This window comes from Adiantum capillus-veneris, chromosome 13 (assembly GCF_014529385.1).
Source record: "Adiantum capillus-veneris isolate H3 chromosome 13, ASM1452938v2, whole genome shotgun sequence".
Lineage (NCBI taxonomy): Eukaryota > Viridiplantae > Streptophyta > Polypodiopsida > Polypodiales > Pteridaceae > Adiantum > Adiantum capillus-veneris.
Window position 1 is genome coordinate 75,317,050 of NC_140943.1, and position 6,058 is coordinate 75,323,107.

At 48.9% G+C, this 6,058-nt stretch overlaps 1 pseudogene; it reads right to left on the reverse strand.

The window, feature by feature from the left end:
- Positions 1–662: 662 nt before the first annotated feature.
- On the reverse strand, positions 663–1,422 carry LOC147444269 (uncharacterized; annotated as a pseudogene).
- Between the last annotated feature and the right edge of the window lie 4,636 nt (positions 1,423–6,058).

A 6,058-nucleotide genomic window follows, 5' to 3' on the forward strand; every position in this document is an offset into this window, starting at 1 on the left:
TGTGGTCGCCATCGCATGTTTTTGGTTTGTTTGTTGATGCGTCATCGTCCGTTTTTATTGCTTTTTTTGCTTCCGTGCGTGCCATGTGTGTGCGTTGTTGGTGCGTATGGTGTATGTGCTCATGCGTGTATTGTATGTATGTGGGTGTATATGTATGTGCTCATGAGTGTGTGTGTGTGTGTGTGTGTGTGTGTGTGTGTATGTGTATGGAAAGAGAGAGAGAGAGAGAGAGAGAGAGAGAGAGAGAGATTTTCTTACATAGAATGAGAGATACAGAGAGAGGGCCTAAACAAGAGAGAGAGTGTGTGTCTGTGTGTATGTGAGTGTGTGTGTGTGTGTGTGTGTGTGTGTGGAAAGAGAGAGAGGGCTGAAGTTACACACACACACACACACACACAAAGAGAGAGAGAGAGAGAGATAAACTTTGAGAGAGAGAGAGTGTGTGTGTGTGTGTGTAAGTGTTTGTGGGTGTGTTTGTGTATGTAAGTGTATGAGAGGGATTACTTCTATTGGCTGCTGACACAGGAAGAGAGATAGATAGATAGATAGATTGGATTATCGTCCACGGAGATCATATATGACCTATGGGACCAAGAACACAACATTACAACGATTCATTCTCAGTGTGTGCTGATACATATCAGTTAAGGACTGAGGGTCCATCAAGAGGGTAGGGTAGAAAAAAACAGGAGAAAACAAACAAAAAACCTAAGGGTCGGCTGGGGGGAGACCTGGTTTGGGATTTCGGAATTCCTGGATGATCGCTTTTCCACCTCGATAGATTGCCCATTTTCCTTGCTTACGCGCTTCATGCACCTTCTTAAGCTCGCTCGCTTTACTCTTGAGTTGATTCATGGTCAATTCTTCTGCAATCCAAAGCTTGGTTTCTTTGAGAAGGCAGGACTGACGTAGAAACTTCACCCGCTCCTCTTTGTTCTTGAAGGTAAGAACACAATGCTCGGGACGCACATGACGATGTGTATCATTGATCCAAGCGACATTCTCGGACTTGATGTTGATTGGCTCAATAATGTTGTTAAGTTTGATGATTGCCTCTTCAAGGGTGTCCTCAACAGTGCACCACTGCAAGGGGAGCCCACCGATGCGTACCTTGAGGGCATTATCTTCTTGAGATTTTTGTTCGGAGATTTCCTTTGTTACACACGTCTTTACTTGGGCAATGGTTGTTGAGTGAACTTGGCTAACCTTTGCCTCAATCTCCTTTACCTTGTCGGTGGTGAGGTCAGCCATAGACTTGAATTGTTCTTCTAATTTGCACAGGCGAGATTTGAGTTCAAAGTTTTCCTCCAAGACTCGATCAAGAGTTGCTTGCAACTGCGTGATGCGATCAAGTTTGCTAGGGGCTGCCAACACTGTTGCAAAACTCGGTCTTGTTTTGGCGGGGGTCTTTGGAGTAGCCATCCCTGTGCTTGAGGGGATAAAAGCGAACCAACCACTGACTCACAAATTCTAGAGGGAAAACCCTTTGAGAATGCTCAAGGCTTCAACCTTTGAAAAAGTTATGAACTTCAGAACTGTGAGAAGGCTTGAACTGTGTCGTGACCTGCAGATTTGTCCCTTGCAGATTTAACTGTGTCGAGCATCTTCTGGAGGGCACCACGACCTGCTGTACTTCGCAGGGCTGAAGCCGAAAACCAGAAACTAGTGCCGAAAAAACCTCTCTAATGCCCAAGGCCACAACAACCTTTGAAAAGGTTTTTTTTTTTGAGTGTATTGGGACCTGCAGACGCCTCCCCTGTCGAAAAACAACAGCGTAGAGTGGAAGCTCGTGCTGCGGGTGTGCTCGCCCCTGCAAGGGTGCACAATGCTTGGAATCTCGGATGTGAGAGAGAGAGAGAGAGAGAGAGAGAGAGAGAGAGAGAGAGAGAGAGAGAGAGAGAGAGAGAGAGAGAGAGAGAGAGAGAGAGAGAGAGAGAGAGAGAGAGAGAGAGAGAGAGAGAGAGAGAGAGAGAGAGAGAGAGAGAGAGAGAGAGTTGGCCGCTTGGATAATGGAGGAGAGAGAGAGAGGGAGGGTGGCGCCAGCTAATGACAAATGAGAGAGAGAGAGAGAGAGAGAGAGAGAGAGAGAGAGAGAGATTTTAGATTCTAGATAGATTTTATTATCTACCTCGGAGGTCAAATATGACCTATGGGACCAAAGTTACATGTGATGTAGTAGGTGTATGGCTGATGAGAGACTCTCGATGCTCCAAAATTGTGGTGATGAGAGTCGCAATGGAGAGCCCACACTTTGGCTAGGAGAGGAAAGTGTGTAGGTCTAAGTTATGGCTCAAAATGTGAGAGAAGCAAGTTCGGATGTGAGCAAAAGCTGAGCACTCTAGTAGTGTGTAGTACTCAGACTCTCGAACTTGTAGTGAGCATAATGTGCACAGTCGATTTGAGTCTTCTCCATTGCCCCAACGCCCTATCTCGCATCGAAGGAAATGGGAGCTAAGCCGAATGGTTGCGATAGTGCGTATCACCGACAAGGGGATAGGCTCAAGCATGTAACTGTGAGTACGGTTTCCTCTTTCAGCGAAGAACATGGTTTTGTAGTTGGAGGCATTATGGGTGTTGTAATGTATGAAGCGTGACCCACCGGATTTCTCCCAAGCCATAGTACATTGGTGTTGTAGAAAAGCTTCATTAACTTGGGAGTCAATTGAAGCATCATGTACCAAGTGTGATGCATCCCATCTCCCAAACCACTTCTTTATGTCTTGCATCCATCCCGTGCTCAAGATCTTGATTTTATGCGTCTTTTGAACTTTTTTGCTTGCTTCCCATGTAATTGTAGGAAGTCGATGTGAGGGGTTTTGACATCCCGACTCAAGAAGTAGGAGCATATATGGTGTTTTTGTCTTCACTTGGAGAAAGTTTGTGAGAAAATGCTTTTGGACATTCTCAAACTCTTTCCAAGTAGACTTTGAGATGTTCCCGCCCCACACTTCAAATCCATAAAGAAGAACCAGTGTCACCAATGCATTGATGGCTGATTTTTGGAACTCAAAGAAAAAAAAAAGAAAAAAACTTATTTTTCCCTTGCCGAAGCCTTAGCGACACCATCAGGAGGTTTAGGCAATGCCCTGGCCAACCTCGTGGCCCTAACTCATCCATACCCCAGCCTCGCAGGCCTCCATCTCTCTCTTCCCCTCATCCATTCCATTTTTCTCTCCCCCTCTCTCTCTCTCTCTCTCTCTCTCTCTCACTCTCACAGCCAAGGCGATGGTCACAGGCCGTAGGTGGTCCGGTGCTGTTCCTCACAGCCTGTAGTTGGCCCGGAAATCCTCTCTCGCTATCTCCCTCGTTGCCTACCAATGGCCAATCACTCTCTCTCTCTCTCTCTCCTCTCTCTCTCTCCTCTCTCTCTCTCTCTCTCTCTCTCTCTCTCTCTCTCTCTCTCTCTCTCTCTCTCTCTCTCTCTCTCACCCACACCCCTCCTACTAGCCACCCTCGGCCAGGAGTGGCCTCGAGCACCCACCTCCCCCTCTCTTGCTTTCTCCCTCGCGCTCCCTCTGTGTCGAGCCGCATGCGAACTCTCTCTCTCTCTCTCCCATATTCTTATCCACAATCTTACCGCCCCCCCCCCCCCCCCCCCCCCCCCCCCCCCCTCTCCTCTCACACCCCCTCCCTCGCTCTCTATGCAAGCCGATAACAAAAATATTCCCTCTCTCTTCCCCACCCCCGCTCGCCTCACCTTTCCCTCGGCCTCATTCTCCCTCCCTTGGCCGGCTTTCCCCACCCTCTCCCCCCCCCCCACACCATTGAATTGCTCCCCTCCTCTCGTCCTTGAGACACTATGCAAGACAGAGGATAATATTTCCCCCCCCCCCCCCCCCCCCCCCCCCCCCCCCCCCCCCCCCCCCCCCACGGTGGGCACCGGCCATATGAGATTCCCTATCTCTCTCCTATCCACACCCACCTCACCCCATCCCTCTCCCTCTCTCGCGCGTTCTATACACTGAGCCCTAGCCGGCAATTCTCTCTCTCTCTCTCTCTCTCTCTCTCTCTCTCCTCTCTCTCTCTCTCTCTCTCTCTCTCTCTCTCTCTCTCTCTCTCTCTCTCTCTCTCTCTCTCCCCTCTTCTCAGCCCGAAGGCGTAGCACAGGAAACCGGACCAATACACACACCACACACACACACACCCTTATCCTCTACCTCCCTCACCACCTCACAAACCCCCCCTTCTCTCTCTCGCGCTCTGCACAAATCGCGCACCGCCATTAAACTCTCTGTCTCCCCCTCGCGAGCCTGTGACGGCGCAGTAAACCTCTCACACACACTCTCTATTTCTATACACACACCACACACACACACACACCCTCTCTCACACACACACCCATCCACCCACTCACCCTCGTGTAGCTGTAACAGGCCGCCAAATAGAGAATGAAAAAAAAATAAAACATATATATATATTATACATAATAAGCCCGTTCCCACGCACCTTGCGCACACACACATACATACATACACTCACGCTTACGCACTCACACATACACACACGTCCGCCCACACCCACCCATACGTACACACACACACACGCATATAGGCACCACAAATACAAAAAAAAACCAAAGGATTCCACGACTACGACGACAACAAAAAAAGAGGACCCAAATCACGCACAGCCAACAACAAAAAGGAGAAATGCGCCGAAGGCATGCCCCGGCCGACCCCGAAAACAAGTATGCACTACACCGACGCACCGTGAACACACCATTCGCCGGCATCACGCAACCACGATGCCATTTTCAGTAATTTGTAGGTTATGTTCATCATTTCTTCAGTTTTCACCCAAGCCATTGTAAAATTCCCCAATTTGTAAATTCCCTCTCTCTAGGTGATGGTCACAAAGGCCCACCTAGAGATTCTCATCTTTTAATAACCTCCCAAAACAAAGCAAGGGTCAACCACACTGGGCCCACCACTTGCTTTGTCTCCCCGATTAGCTTACCCTAATCACACCGGGATTACCATAATCCAAGCAGTCAACACCTATAAATTGGCATTGAGAGGTCATTATCGGGGGCAGGGGGGGGGGGAATTTATGAGAGGTCAGCACTTGGTAGAGTGTAGTGGGAAGAGTTGACACTATTGGCATCACGGGGAGGGGGCTTGTATGTTGGTTTGCCTTGGGAATTGCACCATGCGAAGGGAGCCACATCCACCTATCGACTCCAATGGTGGATGCACACACGTATACACGCTCTTGATAGCAAGCTTCACAATCATTGAGTCGTCTTAGAGCACGCACCAAGTAGTTTGCACCATCTTTTCTCCCTACCTCTCTATCACCACAGTGTGCCGCCTCACTGGAAGGAAGGTCATTGTAAATACTGCAGAAATAACTCTCCTTCACACCCCCGAGGGCTTTCTTCATTTGCAAATCTCTCTCTATGTGTGTGTGTGTGTGTGTATGTGTGTGTGTGTGTGTGTGTGTGTGTGTGTGTGTGTGTGTGTGTGTGTGTGTGTAAGTTTACGGTGTTCATATCATCGTGGTTTGCGTCCTAGCCGCTCAAAGCTAGGTGGTGCCCCCTGTTTGCTTTACCCTGAGACGCGCGCCATTCGGTCCCCGGCGTTTTAGAGGCCGTCGGGGTTCGGGGTTCTCTTTGCCCCCGTCATTTTGTGCCCCCACGGAGGAGGGCTTCTAATCAATCATGGACGAATGGCTGAAGTATTCTCTAACTGGAGGACTGAAGAAGAGGAGACAAAGGAGGCACTAGCCGCCTTCATTGAAGTACTACTGCCAGGCTGCAGTGTCATCAATATTCAAGAGGTAAATTCTCCATCTCGTGTTGCTCGTTCTAACCACAAATTGAGAGCATTAGGTGGAAGGTCGGTGAAGTTCCATCACTGTTGTCAACCAAGACACACTGTCAATGAGTGCTAGCAACGAAGGCATCGAAAGGGCTGAAATCGTCTACATCGACATTCATCGCGAAGAATTCATTCACATCAAAGAAGGAAAGAAAACGGTGAGGCCTCTTTTCCCTAAAGAAATTGTAGTTAAAGTTATAACCTTTACTCCAAAGTGGCCTAAAGGGGCTGCTCGCGCC